This window comes from Terrapene carolina, unplaced genomic scaffold (genome assembly GCF_002925995.2).
Source record: "Terrapene carolina triunguis isolate 2854851 unplaced genomic scaffold, T_m_triunguis-2.0 Scaffold25, whole genome shotgun sequence".
NCBI lineage: Eukaryota > Metazoa > Chordata > Testudines > Emydidae > Terrapene > Terrapene triunguis.
In genome coordinates, this window is record NW_020664376.1 from 1355982 (window position 1) to 1377532 (window position 21551).

General features: G+C 43.4%; 1 protein-coding gene across 1 annotated transcript in view; it reads left to right on the forward strand.

Annotated features, from left to right (window-relative positions):
- Positions 1 to 21551, forward strand: part of LOC113406292 (gamma-aminobutyric acid receptor subunit gamma-3-like) — a 515367-nt gene that overhangs the window by 85409 nt on the left and 408407 nt on the right. The gene's annotated exons all lie outside the window — the stretch shown is intronic.

Here is a 21551-nt window from a genome sequence, read left to right on the forward strand (position 1 = left end):
AACACCGTACATGTATAAAGCACCTCTATGATCCTGAAGAGATTTCCCAAGTGCTTTAAAGTGTAAAACATTAACTGCTTTGGTATGTCTTTGGGCTGAAAGATGCTTTATAGTCGCTTGATATTAAATACATTTCCACCTCTAAAAACCCTTGGCTGCTGAGTATTTTAAAGAAGGTTTAACTCATGTAGATTTGCTGGTATGGATTAGAAGCAATTGTGCTAGAATTTGAATTGAGCAATAATGTAGTGAAGTTAGAATTAAAGTGTAGTTATGGGACAATACAATTGTTTAGTTTGATCACAACCATTCTGAGGTTCAATGAAAGGAAGGAGTATCAAGAAACAATTTACATAGTAGGTATCTAAAAGGGTGTCATAAGGAGGAGGGAGAAAACTTGTTCACCTTAGCCTCTAAGGATAGAACAAGAAGCAATGGGCTTAAACTGCAGCAAGGGAGGTTTAGGTTGGACATTAGGAAAAAGTTCCTAACTGTCAGGGTGGTTAAACACTGGAATAAATTGCCTAGGGAGGTTGTGGAATCTCCATCTCTGGAGATATTTAAGAGTAGGTTAGATAAATGTCTATCAGGGATGGTCTAGACAGCATTTGGTCCTGCCATGAGGGCAGGGGACTGGACTCGATGACCTCTTGAGGTCCCTTTCAGTCCTAGAATCTCTGAATCTAGACAGAAAGTAGCTATCTGAGAGGAATCTAAAATATCCACCAACAGAGGCATAATACAGGAAAACTACAAATGTTAAAGGGGGATACCCATAGCAAGAAATGTCCCTAAAATTGAAGGATAATTACCTCAGAGTTCAAAAGACAAATGTTAGTTACACACATAATATCTTTCTCTTTAAAACCTCATGGAATTCCTGACTTTGCAAAGCTCACCATCTCACATCATGAAAAGCCAGAGCAATAATACTACTTTTCATAAAATAAATATCCTAGTAATAAAAGCTTAATGTGATGCTTTCAAATTAAGAAATGCTTGTGGCTTGGCATTCAGGTGTATAATTCCTTTTATGACCTTTAGAAATGCTACCATGAGTTTGAGAGGTATGTATTTCAAACCTGTGCTGCAGCAGAGTTTCTTTTCACTGTGATGCTCCTGATGTATTTTCTGCACTTGTTACCTGGGAACCCAGACAACAGAATATTATGAATAATAAATAAAGCTTTGCAGACTAAAGTGTCTGCATTGTTTTCCTTCAAATATGCATACAAGAATGTATTGTAATACAGCAGACTCCTATTGAAACCTATATTTAAGGAATTAATTTTGTAAAATTACCTAATACTGTTTATATTCAGAGGAATATAAATATGGACTTGTGTATAAACACACAACTGTCTGGGTCTCTTCGCATATATCTACCCTGTGATGAAAAACCCACGTCGCTGTTAATCTTTCATCACAGTGTAGACATACCCAATGATAAAGTTACAGTAAAACATTGCTGTGTAACTGATTGATGGTTATTAAGACACCCCCCCCAGTTTAAGTTTCCAGTTTTCCCTCTCCACAGGTAAAAACTAAGGGTCCCATTTCCATTTACTCTGACCTCCCACCACATGGTACTTGAATTTATGGGACTCAGTTTTGATAGGCTCTGACATAATTTCAGTGCTTCCCATCACTTTAAGGGGATGTTATGTATAATACTGTTCTTTGACAAATGTCAACTAAACTGTCAAGTACTTTTTTTTTCACATTGGTCTTTTCCATTATTTTTTTTGTTACCAGGATACTTGTGTATATCTAATTTCTCCTTTAGAAGGGCCACTCCTTTCCTTCAGGGGTATCACAAGCCAACATTTCACTACCTTAGAAGTGCTTTTTTTTGATGATGTTATCAGTCCTTGCACCAAACCCAAACCTCGGGTCCATGTTATTGTGTTACTATCCGATGTGTGCCCCTGGCCCCAGTTGACCCCCAGAATTCTATGTTAGGAACTCCTTCCACACAGATCAAAACTCCAGATAGGTAGTGTACCCCATCACAGGACATTTTGTTAAATAAGGACTGAATAAAGTCCATATAATCAGCAATTATATGAAATATGTGATGTGGGCATAGATCTTGCTGGGCCTGAGTAAACTTGCATATAGCCTGATTTGAGTGCAAGCTTAAACTGTAAACAGGGGTGTGACAGGCTGTGTGCTGGAGCTGGGTCCTTGGGCTAGTTGAGATAAGTGGGAACACCCTGAACTGATAAGCTTGAAATGTGGATAAGATGAGGACATGAATGATTGGTCCTTACACAATCTACAAAATGATTGGCCCTTACATGATCCGTAAAATGTCCAGACGAATTAGATTTAAGAAATATAGATGTTAGCAGCTAGGAATAATGTATATAAACCATGTAGTGTGCAAAATCATTTGGAATTGTGTTTCATCCTGTACCTGGCCAGTGTGGGCACAGAGCTGTTACATGCCTAACAAAGTAACCTGAGTGACAAGCTGAAGTCTAACTGAATTTTTGAATCCCTGAGAACTGAATGCAATGTTCTCTCAGAAATGGACAAGGTATTCTGGATAAGCCAAGTAGAAAAGGTCTCAGAGGAATCCCAACACAAGATACTTAATTCCATTTTTAAAAGTACGTGTTTAGAGGGAGGCTGTTTAAAAGGTGCATACAGTAGGGGCCCAATTAACTTTTCCTTTGCCCCCTATGCAGTCACTGACACTTGTGCAAGGAGGGCGCAGAACATTACCAGATCAGAAGGGTAGCCTTTGGTATCCATTTTGCACTGGTGTATGTGACTTCATAAGGTGCTGGGAAATGAGGATCTGGGCTCTAGACGTGATCAGTTGTTCCAGGCTCAGCAAGGGGGCACATGGAGCAATCTAGCTGCCACCTTTGAGGCTTTTAAAATGAAATGACATAGGGCAAGCCAGTTGGAGGTAATCAGTGGAATAAAGCTGTAGGGAGGTTGAACATGCAAGCTGGAGGACTTTATGGCAGTTATGGCTTGTTTTTGTTATAAAAAACCTGTTGCAGCTGTTACACTCCCAGTAGATGAGCTTGTGAGAACTGTTTCGTATAAGAGGACAAGCCCTAAGCCCTGCATTTCTTCAGCCTAAGTCAAAACTAAGTGATAAAAATCTCTGGGCCAGATCATTCCTCCCCTCCCACCATGTGTTCTCTTCAACAAATGGATCTGCTGCTTTCCTTATGGAAGGGGGCTCAGCAGCTTCCTAAAACCATCGCTCTCCCCTGGATCTGGCAGAGATTACTCTGAGCATCCAGGGTCTGTGCTGCATCAGGGCAAAAACCTGGGTGGACCAGACAGGAAAGGTTATGGAGGAAGGAGACAGAGTCAAGGGGATACGCGCAGTAGCGTAGCTAGCGGGGTTCAGGGGAAGCGGCCGCTTCCCCTGACCACATTCCCCAAAAGTGGCACCTGTGGAACGGGGCCGCGGGCTGGCTCCCGCCTCCCGGCGCTCCGGGCGGCCGGCGGAACAGGACCGCGGGCTGGCTCCCGCCGCTCCGGGCAGCCGGCGGAACGCGGCCACGGGCTCCTGGCGCTCCGGCCAGCTCAGCAGGGCCGCGGGCTCCCGGCGCTCCGGCCGGGACTCCAGCCCTGAGAGCGTGGCTGGGGGTCTCGGTGCCCCGGACAGCGCTCCGGATGGGGAAGCGGGGTGGCCCTGAGCATGCGCCGCTCCATCTTTCGGCGGCATTTCGGCACATGCACAGGGCCGCCGAAATGCCACTGAAGGACCGGTGCCTTTTTTCTCCGCCGCTCCTCCTCGGCTGCAACCCTGGCTACGCCACTGAATACGCGCTGTATCCAATCTGAGATCCTGTAGAGCATACTCCGAAAATGCAATGGATCTCCAGGCTGTGTTACTTTTTTCATGTCATCCACTGATGGTCCTGCCAGGAAACTTTGGGAGAGGCCTTACTAAGGGCCAGAGCCAGTGTGGGGACACAGGTCCTCTCCTGGATGCCTGTGGTCTTCCACAGAAGCTCTCCATGATCCAGAGCAGTATTTCTCAAACTGGGGTCGCCACTTGTGTAGGGAAAGCCCCTGGCGGGCTGGGCTGGTTTGTTTACCTGCCCCGTCCGCAGGTCCGGCCGATCGCGGCTCCCACTGGCCGCGGTTCGCTGCTCCAGGCCAATGGGAGCTGCTGCAAGCGGCGCGGGCCGAGGGACTTACTGGCCACTGCTTCCAGTAGCCCCCATTGGCCTGCAGCGGCGAACCGCAGCCAGTGGGAGCCACAATCGGCCGGATCTGCGGATGGGGCAGGTAAACAAACCTGCCCGGCCCGCCAGGGGTTTTCCCTACACAAGCGGTGACCCCAGTTTGAGAAACACTGGCTTAGGAGGAAGATTTTGCAGCATGGCTTCTGAAATCATTTTGTTTCTCCCATACATGCTTTGTTCTAGAACCCCTCTGCTGCTTTGATAGAGCAAGAATGGTAGAATTAATGCCTTTAAACATCAAAGGATGGCATCATATACATGTTTCTAATACGAGCTCTTGCTCCTTTGGTTTTATAATTTAACATTTTATTAATGAATCACCAAAACCTAAGAAGTTCAAAGGCTAGCTGCAGGTAAATAAATGCTGCTGTATTATGGCCACTTGAAACTACTGGAATTTAGACCCATCCAGTATAACGATATAGGGACAAATGAGATACAGTGCAATATAATATTGCACTGTATCTTCAAAATGTGGTGAGAATTAAGGATGTAAATAGGGTTGCCAACTTTCTAATTGCATAAAACCAAACACCCTTTCTCCTGCCCGTTTCCCGAGGCCCTGCCCCGCCCCTTCTGAGGCCCCACCCTCACTCACTCCAGCCACCCTCCCTCAGACCCTCGCTCTCTCCCACCCTCACTCACTTTCACTGGGCTGGAGCAGGGGGTTGGGATGCGGGAGGGGGTGTGGGCTCTGGGATGGGCCAGAAATGAGGGGTTCAGGGTCCAGGAGGGGGCTCCAGTCAGCAGCCACCACTCTCCGGCTGCCCAGCTCTGAAGGCAGCGCAGAAGTAAGGGTGGCAATACCACAACCCCATTAAAATAACCTTGCAACCCCCCACCGCAACTCCTTTTTGGGTCAAGACTCACAATTTGAGAAACACTCATCTCCCCCTTGAAATCTGTATAGTATAGGGTAAAAGCACACACAAGACCAGTTTTCATGGGGGGAGAGCAGATTTCACAGTCCATGACACGTTTTTCATGGCCGTGAATTTGGTAGGGCCCTAGTAATACATAGGATAGTAAGTCTTCTGTCCTCTCAGTGCCTGGGAAGTTTTAGACTAGGGGAAGGCAACCTATGGCACGCGTGCCGAAGGCGGGACGTGAGCTGATTTTCAGTGGCACTCACACTGCCCGGGTCCTGGCCACTGGTCTGGGGGGCTCTGCATTTTAATTTAATTTTAAATGAAGCTTCTTAAACATTTTAAAAACCTTATTTACTTTACATACAATAGTTTAGTTATATATTATAGACTTATAGAAAGAGACCTTCTAAAAACATTAAAATGTATTACTGTCACACCAAACCTTAAATTAGAGTGAATAAATGAAGACTCGGCACACCACTTCTGAAAGGTTGCCGACCCCTGTTTTAGACCATATGTTCTGAAGTGTGAGAGGGAATGAATGCACGTTTGCATGCCCCTGATTGGGATGTGCAATATATGATGTGAGTAGGTCAGAGATATGAATGTGTACATACATGATATGTATGCACTTTCCAAACTGTGGGCTCTGTTTAATATCCTAATACCATTAATAATAATAATCTCTAACAGAACAGAGATGGGGCTAATCCAAAGTCCTTTGGAAATAATTCTACTGACTTTACTAGGCTTGGAATCAGGTCCATACTGAATGCTGAACAAGTAACAACAATGCAATTTATTTACATAGTATATCAAGTCAATGTTACATGCCTTCTCTCTAGGCACTGTAATAAGAAATGTCAATTACAGTGAAAATCAATTAAGCCTAGTTTAGATTTGATAGCAAGAATATGTTGCTTTCTTTTGTTCTTTAATTACCTGAGCTACTACACTTTCACAGTGCTCACATTAAATTGCATCCTTATTTTTCCTTCCAAACAGGATAAACCTGGGCCATTAGGACAGGAGACCCTATTTATTTGACACTCTTCTTTCACTGATAGCACTCTGTCCAGAAAATCATCTAAAATTACAACCCAAAGGTTTTTCTATTGATTTCCAGGGTAAATTGGATTGTTCTGCTCTTGTTTTGTCAAAAGTATTTTTCATTTTTCATTCTTTCATATTTAATCTTCATTCTTCCCACTTTCTGTTTTCTCCAGCTTTAATTCATTCTCTTTTTAAATCTTCTCACTAGAAGGCCCTAATGAAGCACTCCTGAAGTTTTACTTTCACTTGTTGATCACTCATTTTGTCTTAAATTCAGGGGTGAAAGTAACTTACAGGACTTACTGGTACTGCCGGAGTCCTGAGGGGTGTGTGGACTCATACGGAAGAGGCGTGGCCTCAACCGGAAGAGGCGTGGCCTCTCAGGATTTAAAGGCCCTGGGGCACCGGCTGTGGTTGGGAGCCCCAGGGCCTTTAAATCAACCCGGGGCTCCCAGCTGCAGAGGTGGCTGGGAGCCCCCGGGGCTCAGGGGCAAATTAAAGGGCCCGGGGCTCCGGCTGCTGCGGGGAGCTCCGGGCCCTTTAAATCCCGGCCCCAGCCCAGCCGCCAGAGCTGCGGGGGGCATTTAAAGAGCTCTGGGCTCCCTGCCAGGGAGCCCAGAGCCCTTTAAATCCCCATCACGGAAGCCGGTGTGGTCCGGCACGGCGTACTGGCTCTTGCTGGTACGCCGTACCGGACCATACCAGCTTACTTTCATCTCTGCTTAAATTATATAATTTAGTTTCCTTAGAAAACTCCCGGAAACATATCTAGGTGTCAGTCATTCTTATCATTATCTGGTTACTTACCATTCCAAGTAATCATTCCACCTCTTCCTAATCTGCTGGGACAACGAGGCCTTGCAGAAAATGGCAGCAGAAAAAGTGGTTGGCACAAGGGCTTTTGGAAGACCGATAGGCTCCTCGTGCTGCATAATAAACACTTTGTCAATTGTCTGCAGGGTTTAAATTCATTTTACTCACAGGAGGCCTAATCCTGATAGCTGCTGAACACCCTCAACTTTGACTGAAGTTGGTGAGAATGGAGGACTCTCAACACTTTGGAAGATCAGGGAAAGAATTACTATTTGACCTACACACCTTTCCTAGCAAAATGTAATATAAATGTAAATATTCTGTCTCCCAATTAAAAAAAGAAGTTACGTAGGATATCAGCTTTTTGTCAGCAATGAGTTCATTAATTGCTTTCACTTAAACTTGGGTATTGGACAGCATTCACAATTATGCTTTAACTTCAGAAGGGTTCTCTTGCTGAAAAATACCAGAGACTCAGTGTGGCTATGGAGCCTCTAGTAGATAGGCCCAAAATCAAAGAATTGAAACTCCACTGGTAGAGCCAGAGGAGCTTAGAAGCACTCTATGGCCAATAGCTCTTGATTTCTTTCCTTTCAATGACCTCTCCCTGCCACTGATTTATTGCAAATAAATGAATATTCATACATTGTTTATATTGAACTACCCTAGCGGTCTATAACCGGATATTTCAAAAGGTTGCACCAGCAATATTAAATTGGATGTATTGCATATGTATAATGTTTTTTTTCTTGTTAAATTTAATATCTAGAGCTGACTGAGAATTTTCAAAATTTTTACTTTTTTCCATGAAAAAAAGGTTATTGTGATTAAAATTTATGGCAATTCCAAAATTTGATGACTTTTTGTCAACAATTTTTTTTCCACCCTTTTGGACAGGCTCTAGTAGGGTTAATTAAAAAACGCTATTCCAGCAAATGTAAAAGGTTTGTAATGTGGCTAAGTGAATGTCATGGGAGCAAGTTGGATTTTTGGGAATTCCATAAGCTTTCTGTGCTTGATATTTCAACATATAAGCTCTGCATTAACTCCAGCCTTTCATGCTGAATTATCAAGGGCCATCTTCTGCCTAAGACTAGGCACCCACATAAGGAAGTAAGAGAGTGAGAGCCCAACTTTATGCCCTTACATCATCTACCTGGGTCCTGGGTCCTCCAAGCTGCATGCTTATCAGCAGCCGGAGCAGAAATAAAACTATCAAAAGCAGAAAAAAATACTACAGTTAGACAATGGAAGCATGACCTAGGTGGCATAGTCATGCAGTATCTTGTAAACAATAATGTTCATTCAACCTCTTATTTGTGTGCGTGTGACAGACATTGGTGGGTTTATTGAAGACAGTTTTTCTAGCTCTGTTTCTGTCTTATCTGAATGTATAAGTCTTATACCTTGAAAACTGTATGTAGGCTGCTGTGATGCACTTCTTTCTGGAAGCCAAGTATATCAGCACCAAAAAAGCTACTGTACATGTGTGTCTCCCTGACTGTTTTATTTCTTTGGGGGTAGCTGCTGCCTACAGTTTATATCTACATTAGCAAACAAACAAAACTACATAATGTCAAAATATAACAATGGGGGAAATGCAGACTCAGATATGGAGGGGAAGTTAGGAACAAGGAAATATTGCTGAAAAATTCACATTCAAAGATTTTACAATTTGCCCTTGGGAATCTAGGAAGGTTTGACCAATTTGCTTTTCCCCCCTCTAAGGCTGATCTCGGTGTCACAATACTGTCCATCAGAAAAAGAACACATTTAAAAGTGAACCCAATTTTGGCAAATGTCTATATTCATTAGAAATAACTATATAAAATGTGTTTGTCATAGTGAAAAACCACCAAAGAATGAACAGTTTCTCATTGGTACCAGGATACAGTTAAAGACTTGCTAGCTATGAAAACATTATTTTAGAGGGGGTTAATTCAATCTTAAAAATTAATTATCCACATTCTTTCTATGGACCCAATACAGCCTAGGATAGTTTATGGCCACATATATTGGCTGGTAAATAGCAAATACATAAATAGCATGGGAGAACAAACAGTCTGTCACCAGGTAATATTCTTTGTAGAAGCCACTTACAAAGGAAAGATTATCCTGTTTGCACAAAGTAACTAGGGTTGGGGCAGGGAATGAAATAGATTTGGGGAGGGCAGATTTTATTCCCAATCTGCAGGCTGCTCGTGGGATGTCTGTGAAGCCACACTGTAGCTGTCACACCAGCCCCTATCCCGGATAAATCCTGAGCTCTGCTTCACACTCATGATGGGGTGTGAAGGTCACTGGATCCAATGGCCCTAGCCTGAGTTTTTGGGCGACACTCTCTTGATTTTGCAGCCTGGCCCTTCCAAGTCCTCCTATATATTTTGCCCATCCGATACACCCTGCCTGATACCTAGATTGTAAGATCCCTGTGTCAGGGATTGCCTCCTCTTGTCTGTATAGTGCCTAACACAATGGGCTCCTGATGCTTGAATGACATTTTTAGGCATTGCCATAATAGGTATAATACTAATAAACATCCACTAGCACTGACTTGTTTGAGTCTGGCCTGGATTTCCCCTTCCAGGAGGCACAAGGCATGTACAATGTCTCCTCTCTTCTTAACCCCTACACATTTGGCTTGTCTCTGCTATGCCTGGCACACACCCTTGGCATTGACTTTGTTAGTAAATATTAACCTTTTTTGTCCCCATCTCCTTGTATATTTTTTGTCCTCTTCTCATTTGCATATTAACTGTTCTCCCAGAATCTTTATGATATTAGCAAAGAGTGTGTTTGAATTTTAAGGCCTAAAGTGTTGATTCTTGACCTGTATTCAGGAACTTCATGTGATCAACTGTTGAGCTATACATCATTATTGCTGGTGCCTCCATGTTTGTGGCAATATAGATGTCTAGGGAAAACTAATAAACAGTGTCTACAGAAATATGGTATAAACAAGAGTGGGTGATTGATAAGAGGGGCCTCTGATCTAATTATGTTCTGTGATTGATATGAGGAATTTGTTATTGCAGATGTTATCTGTAATGGATGAAATAAGGATCCATTGAAAAAATGACTTAACTAATTAAGAACTGCCAGTTTCACATCTGTCCGTGATAATGACTGGATTAGAATTCCTTTAGCTTATTGACCAGGTAATCTAAAGATACTATAAAAGAAATTCCATATGTAATTAGATAAAATGAAAATGTCAAAAATAGAACACAGTGAAATTAGTCATGGGAAAGCAATTTTCCCTCCAAAAAAAGGAGTTTATTTGTCTCACACCCTAGGAAAGACAGAGGGCTTGACAGTTAGTTTGGGGATAGGATTGCCAACTTTCTAATCGCACAGATTCAAACACCCATGCTTCTCCCCCTCCTCCGCCCCTTTTCGGAGGCCCTGCCCCTTCCCTGGTCCTTCTCTGAGGCCCTGCCCCCGCTTGCTCCATCCCCACTCCCTCCGTTGCTCACTCTCCCTGACCCTCACTCACTTTTACCAGGCTGGGGTGCAGAAGGGGAGGGGTGAGTGCTCCATCTGGGGGTGCGGCTGGAGATATGGGTTTGGGGTGCTGGAGAGGGCTCTGGCCTGGGGAAGGAGGTTGGGGTGCGGGGGGGCATGGGCTCAGGGCTGGGGATATGCTCTGGGTGCCCCCCCGCCCCCGCAGCTCCCATTGGTCACGGTCCCAAGCCAATGGGAGCTGTAGAGCTGGCACTCAGGACAGGGGCAGCGCACAAAGCCTCCCTGGCCGCCCATGCGCCTAGGGGGCCGTAAAAGACCTGGAGGCTGCTTCCAGGAGCAGCATGGAACCAGGGCAGGCAGGGAGCCTGCCTTAGGCCCAGGACCCTGCTGCATCGCCGACCGGACTTTTAATGGCCTGGTCAAAAACTGGATGCCTGGCAACTCTAGTTGGGGAGTGCAGACTGACCGCATCCCACTAGTTACAGAGGAGAGAGACACACAAGCCAGCTCTGTTCCTTACTGCTGGGGTGGTAATGTATCTGTTCTTTCTGTATTCTGTATAGTGTTGTATTAAACTCTGATCATCTTTGATTAAATAATTCCATTTGAACATGTTCTTTGACAATCTTGAATTGTTATTAAATTCAGACATGCAACAACTTACCCATCTTGCCTGTCTTCCCTGTGGCATATGTGCGGAGGCAGGAGGCAGGGAGAATTTGTGGGTTAGCAGATGGTGTGGGGGACACTGTCCATTCTCAGGCAAAGTCTGACTTTCACCTCCCAAGAAGGCCACTCTTGGGTACCAGAACAGAAATGGTGGCAGTCATGTTTGATTACTGATAGGCATTGATTCACCAAGTCCCTTCAGTTCACGCAGACTTCAAGAAGTGTACATATCAGCATTTAGGCTTGTGTAAAAGCCTTGGAAAACATTGTTTCAATAATTAGATAATTTGATAAGCATCATACCTGGGAAAGGTTGGCACTCTGTTGCCTATGCCACTTTAGTTATATATTTTGCAATGGAGTGTGTTGGTCTAATCAAATACATCCTATTCATTTTAATGGGAGTTGCATGATAACTACAAAGTGCTGCTTCAAAAATCCCTCAGTTCATATGAGCCTTACTCCTCTCCCCCTCCCTCCCCAACCCCCCCTTGGGCTTGGACACTTGTTATGGTTAAACTTCTAGGCATACTTGAAAGTCTATCCTTATCCTCTCATAATGTCTACAGTACAAAGTGACGTTTTTGCACAACCGTATCTGCCCAATGCAACAAAAGTACTTGAACAATGTCCCAGCAGGCTTAATGTATTTGCAATCTCCTCAAATTTCTCTGTATACAATCTGGTAGGCTGTTCTCAAGAAATATTTCTTTTTTTGAACACCAGTTTGAGAATGAATTGCTATTTCATGCCTGATAATTTGTACAGCTGCATGATAGTAATCAAGCATTAGGCTAAGACTTTTGAATCCAAAGCTTGAGCTTATGAAGAGGTTTCTATAAAATTTCATCCTCTGATGCTGTGAGTAAGAGATAAAAGGAGAAAGGAAATGCTAGGGAATAAATGCATGTTACCATAGTAATAACTGAATCCTGGAGCCTTCTTGAAGAAAGGGCCTTTAGTTTTCTGGAATCTCTTTTATCATTTCATCCTACAATAATTATGGGTCATTGAGATGAATAACCTCTATAGTAAGTTAGGTGTAACAGAATAATATCCCACTTAGGAAACCATCCAGCAATGTTAAAGATGACCTAAAAAGTCAAAAATAAATATGGGGCCTGTGTCCTTTTTATTTTTTTCTTCTTTATGATTTATAAAGGAGGCCTGGTGTAGTGTTGTTTTTCACATTAGAAATTCAGGTTTTATCTGCCCTGAAAGAGTCTATGTTAACTGAAAAACTAACACAAAAATTACATAGAAAGAACCAGGAGTTTGAAAGTTAAGTAACTGAGTGAGGAGGGGATTTCTAGTCAACTATTCAAAATTCTCTGGATCAGATCATCAGCTGGTTTAAACTGGTATATGTTCATGGAAGATGGTGAGTGATGCTACATCGATTTATACTGTACCTGCTGAGGAGTTGGGCCATTGTTTTTGTTTTGTTCTGTTCACACTTACTTAATGTTAATAGCTAGCTAACATTATGGGTGAAGGAAGTTTTTGCTAAAGATTCAAGCAGCCGTGTCCCTTCAGTTAAGGTTTTGGAGTAAATGTGCATGGAAACCCTCACATTTTTTCCCACCAAACTTAGGGAACCCAAGCTTGACGTTACTGATAAAGGTAACATAGTAAGCAAGTAGAATTTAATTAAAAAGAAAACAACAAAACTTAATTATACCTCACAGAGAAACAAAAAAAACCAGACACAAGCCCATTAAAAAAATATCCCTTGCTTGTCACCCAATCTAATTAATATATAAATATAAATTGGCCTCTGCAAATTGGGGAGAAGGGAGAAAAGTCAGGCTTAGGCAACAGTCCTGCAAACAATCAGGCACATATTTGACTTTAAGCAAATGAGTGGTCCTAGTGGCTTCATGCATTTATAAGCATTTTCAGGACTGAGGCCTTAGCAATACAGATATGCTATTAGTTTGGCTTAAGGCCCATGTGACTGGCATTTTGTATTCCTTGTTTCTAACCATCGGGTATTGCTCAATATTACCAATAATTTGGGCAGGGAGTTTGAGTATATTGCTAAATAGTACCCAAGCACGACAAAAAAATCTGAAACAAGGCTTTAGTTAGTTACAGATGAAAAGGTTTCTGTTTACATTGGGAAATGTAATCAGTGTGTTTTTTTCAATGGATAGCATGTCCCAGTGCATTGGAAAACAAGATTTATTCAGGTAATGTTAAACTGAAGGCTGTTAAGACACGTGTACAGTAATACTGCCAACTATTCGAGTGGATCTATATAGACCTGGGAAACCTTTTGAGTCTATGGAGCTTAAAGTTACTTCTGGTTTAAAATATTTATGAATCTATCTCAGTGTTGACAATTTTAAATTAACAATAATAAAATATTTTCCCCTTCTTTAGTATTTTCTATCTGAGAATCTCAGTGCTTTACAAACATTAATAAAGTGAGCCCTGCCTCACAGGAGCCATAGCAGGTAGTATTATCCACATTGGAGTCCTTGTGGCACCTTAGAGACTAATAAATTTATTTGGGCATAAGCTTTCATGGGCTATAACCCACTTCATCAGATGCATGGAGTACAGTAAACAGGTATAAATATACAGCACATGAAAAGATGGGAGTTGCCTTACGAAGTGGTGGGTCAGGGCTAACGAGGCCAATTCAATCAGGGTGAATGTGGCCCATTCCTAACAGTTGACAAGAATGTGTGAGTATCAACAGAGGGAAAATTATTTTTTGTAGTGACCCAGCCACTCCCAGTCTTTATTCAGGCCTAATTTGATGGTGTCAAGTTTGCAAATTAATTCCATCTCTGCAGTTTCTCGTTGAAGTCTGTTTTTGAAGTTTTTTTGTTGAAGAATGGCCACTTTTAAGTCTGTTATTGAGTGTCCAGGGAGATTGAAGTGCTCTCCTACTGGTTTTTGAATGTTACAATTCTTGATGTCTGATTTGTGTCCATTTATTCTTTTGCGTAGAGATTGTCCGGTTTCGCCTATGTACATGGCAGAGGGGCATTTCTAGCACATGATGGCATATATCACATTGGTAGATGTACAGGTGAATGAGCCCCTGATGGTGTGGCTGATGTGGTTAGGTCCTATGATGGTGTCCCTTGAATAGATATGCGGACAGAGTTGGCAACGGGGTTTGTTGCAGGGATTGGTTCCTTGGTTAGTGTTTCTGTTGTGTGGTAGACAATTTAGTGTCCTTTTTCCTCTGTAGAGAAGCAAAGTGTGTGTTGTAAATGGCTTGTCTAGTTTTTGTAAAGTACAACCATGAGGAAGTTTGTGTGGAAGGTTGGTTTTTTATGAGAGTCTCCAGTTTTGAGCTCATTCTTGATCTTCTCTGAGACTGTGTGGCATAATCTCTCATCATAGTCTGTGTGGTATGTTGATTATAATGGACTTTTTACCTTCAGTCCTTTTGGTATGATGCCTATCTGTTTGCATTTGGAAAGGAACATGATGTCTGTCTGTATCTGCACGAGTTTTTTCATTAAGTTGATGGATTTCCACTTCATAAGGCTAAATTCAGTGCCTTGCATGGTGACAGGTTTCAGAGGGATAGCCGTGTTAGTTTGTATCAGTAAAAACAATGAGGAGTCCTTGCGGCGCCTTAGAGACTAACAACTGTTGGGAATGGGCCACATCCACCCTAATTGAATTGGCCTCATTAGCACTGACCCCCCACTTGGTAAGGCAACTCCCATCTTTTCATGTGCTGTATATTTATACCTGCTTACTGTATTTTCCACTCCATGCATCTGATGAAGTGGGTTATAGCCCACAAAAGCTTGTGCCCAAATAAATTTGTTAGTCTCCAAGGTGCCACAAGGACTCTTCATTGTTTTTGCTGATACAGACTAACACGGCTACCACTCTGAAACCTATTATCCACGATATTATACAAATAGGGAAACAGATTCTGCTAAATGACTAGAGATGATCAAAAATTTCTGTCAACATGCTTTTTCAATGGGAAATGGCTATTTGCTTAAATGATTTTTTTGTGTGTGTGGAAAAAAAGGTTTTTTATCAACTGAAAAGTGGAATCTGAAAACTTTGTTTCTTGACAATATTTTGCTCAGCCTATTAGAGATTTAAACCTCAAACACTTACATTTCAGTTGCCAAACCCTGAATAAAATTCTAATTCTCGAAAATTATACACACAAATTTCCATCCAGCTCCATAAGTTACTTTACTCAGGATCACACAGAAAATCTATGGCTTTGCAAGGAATAATTTCCTGGTGCTGTACCCTAACCACCAAATCAACATGTCCCTCCATTTACAAATACTATTGTCCAGTTATCTATCTAACAATAGAATCTCATCCTGATTTTTAACAGATAAAAACAGATTTGAAAATTTTATTAAAGCTAATGTTAAAAAATGTATATAATACATAGGTTGGGAAAAGAATGTCTGTACCTCTGGGTATGGTGCTTAGATTATCCACAAATACAAAGTTAGTTTTTAAAAGTCATATGATACATAGTGTACATAATCAGCAATAACCCAAATCTAGGTGAATAGATTTAACAATACAGTTTAGATATTAGAATCCAAATACTCGGGTGTGATGTTATTGACATAAACTGGGACTGTATAGATCATTGTTGCAACCAAAGTCCTGTAGTGGCACCAAATCTTTTATAAAGGGGGTCAAATAAGGGGGACAAGGTTATGGTTTGCTGGGTATGATTATGCTATCTGTATGCATGTATCATTTTTTGTATTTAAAGTTATAAGTATTGGCTCTATACTGTCTGTATTTCAAACTTTTGCTCTGCTTCTGGGTGACATCCCAGAGAAGTTGGTGTCAGCTGTGCCTAGCCTGCTTGATGGCCCATTAAGGACCATAAGCTATACAATTGACCCATTGAGGAAGGCTGATACACCTTGTGACTCAGCAAGGTATGCAGGTATGCAGGGACATGCCTATGGACAGAACTCTGAGGTTTTTCCATGCCATGTGATGTGCAGCTTGTCTTTGGGACAAAGAAAGCAATGACTACATGGCAAGAGACTATATACATCTGCTGCAGCTCCTCCATCTTGTCTTCAATCCTGCTTCTTACCTCTGGAGGGACTTTGCTACAAACGGAAGCTCTACACAAAGGACTGATGACCCATCCCAACTATGGATGTATTCCAGAGACTTAATTTGAACCTGCAGCTTATTCCATCATTGCTACGAGCCTGAACCAAGAACTTTGCCATTACTGTATGTAATTGATTCCATTTAACCAATTCCAGCTCTCATCTATATCTTTTTCCTTTTATGAATAAACTTTTAGATTTTAGATTCTAAAGAATTGTCAACAACATGATTTGTGAGTAAGATCTGATTTGTATATTAACCTGGGTCTGGGGCTTGGTCCTCTGGGATCGAGAGAACCTTTTTTCTTTTACTGGGGTATTGGTTTTCATAACCATTTGTCCCCATAATGAGTGGCACTGGTGGTGATACTGGGAAACTGGAGTGTCTAAGGAAATTGCTTGTGTGACTTGTGGTTAGCCAGTTGGGTAAAACCAAATCTTCTCTGTTTGGCTGGTTTGGTTTGCCTTGGTGTGCATAGAAACCCCAGTCTTGGGCTGTAACTGCCCTGCTCTCAGCAGTTTGTCCTGAACTGGCACTCTCAGTTGGGTCCCACCAGAACCAGCATCGTTGTATCGGGTACAGCACTCATGAAAAGTTGTGAGGAGATTTGTATGTGGAAATCAAAATATATCAATGAGTGGAGATTGTCCCTCAGTAATTAAGAATTAGGTTGGTTGTCCATTTAGAAAATACAATTCATGAGGAAAGTATTTGTTACTTTCCTGACTGTGCTTCTCATCAGCACTCCAGCCCAATTGCCACATCAGCCAAGCGTAATGTTGACCGATTCCGCATTCTCTCAGCACTCACTCATTATTGGGGTCCCATGCGCCTAGGGCTCTGACAATCAGTGCATGTGTCTGGACCTGGTAACCCTTAGCTCTCAAGGTTTCGGCTAGAGGGGCATATTTCTCTACCTTTCAAGCTCGGGCATCATGGAAGGCCAGGGTCCTGTTCTCAAACGGCACTGTGTGGTCCACCATGATGATCTTCTTCTGGTCGTCGTTGGTGATGACAGTGTCCGGTCGCAGTTGGCTGTCGGTTCTGGGGATGGGGGAGTTTACGGCAACCTTCCCCATGGGTGGAAGGATGGCTCTGGCCAGGCAATCTTGGATGGCATTGTGTCGCAGCCGCCAAGGTCTCGAATGGGGCTTGCAGCTACACAGGATGTGGGGTAGCGTCTCGTTGGCGTAGCTGCACTTCCTGCATCACTTGTTCTGATTCCCATGGCGGATGAACCTCCAGCTGGCAAATCGGGTGAAGCTGCCTCCGGGGAGGAAGTGGTTGCTGGCATCCCACTTGCACATCACCTCAAACGCCTTGCCCTGGTCCGGCTTCCATTTCAGGTTTTCCATGTATTGCCAGGGTCCTCTCCAGCATGGTTCTAGCTCTCGGAGTGATGATAGTGTGATCTGTATTCTTCATTTGTGGCACCAGGACTCCCAGCTCCTGGCGTTCCTCACACCACGTCCAGTGGCAGCCGATTCACTTTTCCAGTCGTCGCATAGCATTGCGAGCACGAGTCCAGAGCGAAGCAAAGTCTCCCCTGTCTCTTTCAAATTCACCTTCGAGTGAGCCGCTCAGATAGGTGGTGACATCTTGGTGATTCGCTTCTTGACAGCATCCTGCAGCGCACTCTCCACGATGTTCCTCACCGCGGTGTCCGGGCATGTCAGAAGGCAGGAGGCAGGAGTGATCACAGCAACATCGCACAGATCACTCATTCAAGGGATGTTGGCACCGCCCTGCCTGTGCAAGATGTACACCAGTTCATTGCTGGCCCTCTGGGGAAGAAACATCCATTTCTTCACCAGCTGCTGGATGGTGTCTGCCTGCCTTGTTCAGAGGTACCTTCGCCACGGCAGATCTCCTCAGGACGAATGAGATATGGGGAAGCGGGAAGGTATTCTTCTACATAGGATCTTTCTGTGTCATTTCCCTTCCAGCTGAGGAATCTGCCTAGGATTTCTGGTAAATGTCTCTATCTAAACAAAAGTAAAGTTTTTTGCCTTTGTTTATCTTATTTTCATCATGCACTCCAGAAAAAGGGATTTCAAAGAAAGTGTGTGTGTTTGTTTTTCATCCACTGTAAAGGCCTGCACCCAGACTCTGGCTTTCTGCCCCTCTTCTCAGAAATATCGCTCATATAAATCTTTTGAAGGTCAGTCTTCCAGTGCTGCTTCAAAGCTGCCTCCAGTAGTTTCAAGTCCTGTTGCTTCATCAGAAGATTACGCTAAAGCTCTCAGTGACAAATGCCAGGAGCAGCAACAATCGCACTGCCAGATGTGAACTTATAACAAGCAGGAAGATATGAGATTTGAGAACTAGAGATTGGTCTGCAGCACAACATTCCCATCTAGATTTCAAACACATCGAAGTATGAGGGCTTTCAGATTCACAGTTTTTGCTCAGCTTATTATAGAGAAAAGCCAACTGCAGTAGTCAGCTTTGGATCCCAGTTCAGTTTTGGAACATGTCTCCCCACTATGTTTTGTTATGTTTGTATCAGGATTTCGGTTAAGGCCCATTTCTAATTCCATGTTTAGAAAAAGGTTGCTGATTGCCCCCAAAATGTGCATGTCCAGTAGGGTGGGGTTAGGGAGGTTCACAATAGGTGGGAAACTCTTCCCCAGTCCTGCCTTGTGATCCTTGCTGGGGAGTGCAGCAGCTGCATGGATCACAGTGAGAGGCCAGAGTCTAATCCATTTCTCATTTAGGAGACAAAAGGGGACTGTGGGAGTTTTTATAGGCTGTAGTTGAAGCTAGCAGTCGGGGGGTGGGGGGGAGAATTACCTTTTGGGTGGAGATTAGATCTGAAATGGTTCAGCTCAAAAGGAGTATTTCAGAAAGAAGAACTTGTGAAAACACGGTGTTTCAAAATTATTTATAGTGTTTGCTATTGGCATATATGAATTATATATGAGTATAATGATTAGCTGAACCCTGGTTATCTGAAATTTGGAAATTTCCTTTGAAATGAGAATTCCATTTACTTTTGGATGTGTCCTCTGGGCCACTAGTATAACTGGGGTTTACTCTGTGTGTGTGTGTGTGTGTGTGTGTGTGTGTGTGTGTGTACATAAGAATAACTCCTCCATTTTGAGGGTAGGGCTCACATTTTCCATCCATCCTTTACCCATATGTTTCTCCTCTTTCATCCCATCTCTCAGCTCCTTCTCCTTTTGGGTACGCCCTCATCTCGAATACTGCGTACAGATGTGGTCTCCTCATCTCAAAAAAGATATACTGGCACTAGAAAAGGTTCAGAAAAGGGCAACTAAAATGATTAAGGGTTTGGAACGGGTCCCATATGAGGAGAGATTAAAGAGGCTAGGACTCTTCAGCTTGGAAAAGAGGAGTCTAAGGGGGGATATGATAGAGGTATATAAAATCATGAGTGATGTGGAGAAAGTGGATAAGGAAAAGTTATTTACTTATTCCCATAATACAAGAACTAGGGGTCATCAAATGAAATTAATAGGCAGCAGGTTTAAAACAAATAAAAGGAAGTTCTTCATGCAGCGCACAGTCAACTTGTGGAACTCCTTACCTGAGGAGGTTGTGAAGGCTAGGACTATAACAGAGTTTAAAAGAGAACTGGATAAATTCATAGTGGTTAAGTCCATTAATGGCTATTAGCCAGGACGGGTAAGGAATGGTGTCCCTAGCCTCTGTCTGTCAGAGGGTGGAGATGGATGGCAGGAGAGAGATCACTTGATCATTGCCTGTTAGGTTCACTCCCTCTGGGGCACCTGGCATTGGCCACTGTCGGTAGACAGGATACTGGGCTAGATGGACCTTTGCTCTGACCCGGTACGGCCTTTCTTATGTTCTTATGTTCTCCCTGCCCCGCTTCTCGGAACAGTGGCTAAGCAGTTGCTACTTTTCTTCCTCCCCTTACCAGAAGGTATGAGACTTCAGGAACAGGAGGTTGCACAGGTGGGTGTGTCACCAATTGTTGTATTTGAGGGGTGCTCAAATGCCTAACTGAGGAATGGAAGGGGTGGGGGAGAGGGCGAGAGGAGTGGGTGGGTCTCATTCAGTTGTTTTGGTTCTGTCATTGGAATGGCTAAACACTGACAATTTACCAAATCCAAGGCATGGTTGGTGCAGCCCATCTCTGATCTGTGTATGTGTATATAATCTGAAGATATGCAAGGCCCAATTCTAATGGACAAAGCACTGGCAAAAGTATGTGCTACCTATTTAAAAGTATCTGTATCCTTCAGTGCAGTCATGAGAAGCTTCATGAGAATCACACCAATAGAAAAAAATCCTGAGATTTGAGAGTTCTATCGGGAGATCATGAGTGAGGCTTAATGTCACTTACAAATTGCATCTCTCATGATAAATTTGTGGGAGTTGGTATGTTTGAGTAATTAGACCTGTATGCAGTACACCTGCAGAAGTGTAGCAGCACCGTGGCACAAATATACTTGAGTCTCAGTATGTCCTTCTTATAGGTTCACTGATTTGTATTAGAATCTGTGAAAAGTCTAGAAAATTTGAACCATTTTCACTCTGCATTCCTGGATTATTTTTTTTTAAGTTTAATTTAGCAGCAGTAATCATTATGGAGAAGTGGTAGTTGGCTAGCAAACTACCATAGCTGATGAGACTAATGCAACTTTTTTTGAGAGAGAGAGGCTGCATGTCTCAAGTCAAGTTCTGTAGTCTGCAAGTTGCCGGAGAGGAGGAATGAGGGATGGTTGTGTTGTTCATACTGGGAATCACGCTTTAGGTGGTGCTGCTGCTTAAAATGATATGGGCAATTGCCCTACATGACCCAAGAGCAAGTCTTTCAGTGTGCAATGTGCAGAAAGACCTCAGAATGCACAGTATGGTACATAATGAACTGCTGTGATTTGCAGTGGGATCTGAGAGATGAAAAATATAAGTGGAGGACTCTCCTTTTCTTCACATGAAACCCACAAATGTTCAGAATGCATCTAGCCCAGGGGTGGGCAAACTTTTTGGCCCGAGGGCCACATTGGGGTTGCAAAACTGTTGGAGGGCTGGGTAGGAAAGACTGTGCCTCCCCAAACAGCCTGGCCCCCACCCCCTATCCGCCCCCTCCCACTTCCTGCCACCTGACTGCCTCCCTCAAAACCCCTGACCCATCCACCCCCCCTGCTCCTTGTCCCCTAACCGCCCCCTCCTGGGACCTCCCACCCCTAACCATTCCTAGGACCCTCCCCCCATCCAACCCCCCTGCTCCCAGTCCCCTGACTGCCCCAACCCCTATCCACACCCCCACCCCCTGACAGGCCCCCCCGGGACCCTACGCCTATCCAACCCCCCCGTTCCCCGTCTCCTGACCTCTATCCATACCCCCGTCCCCAACAGCCCCCCCGGGACTCCCACGCTT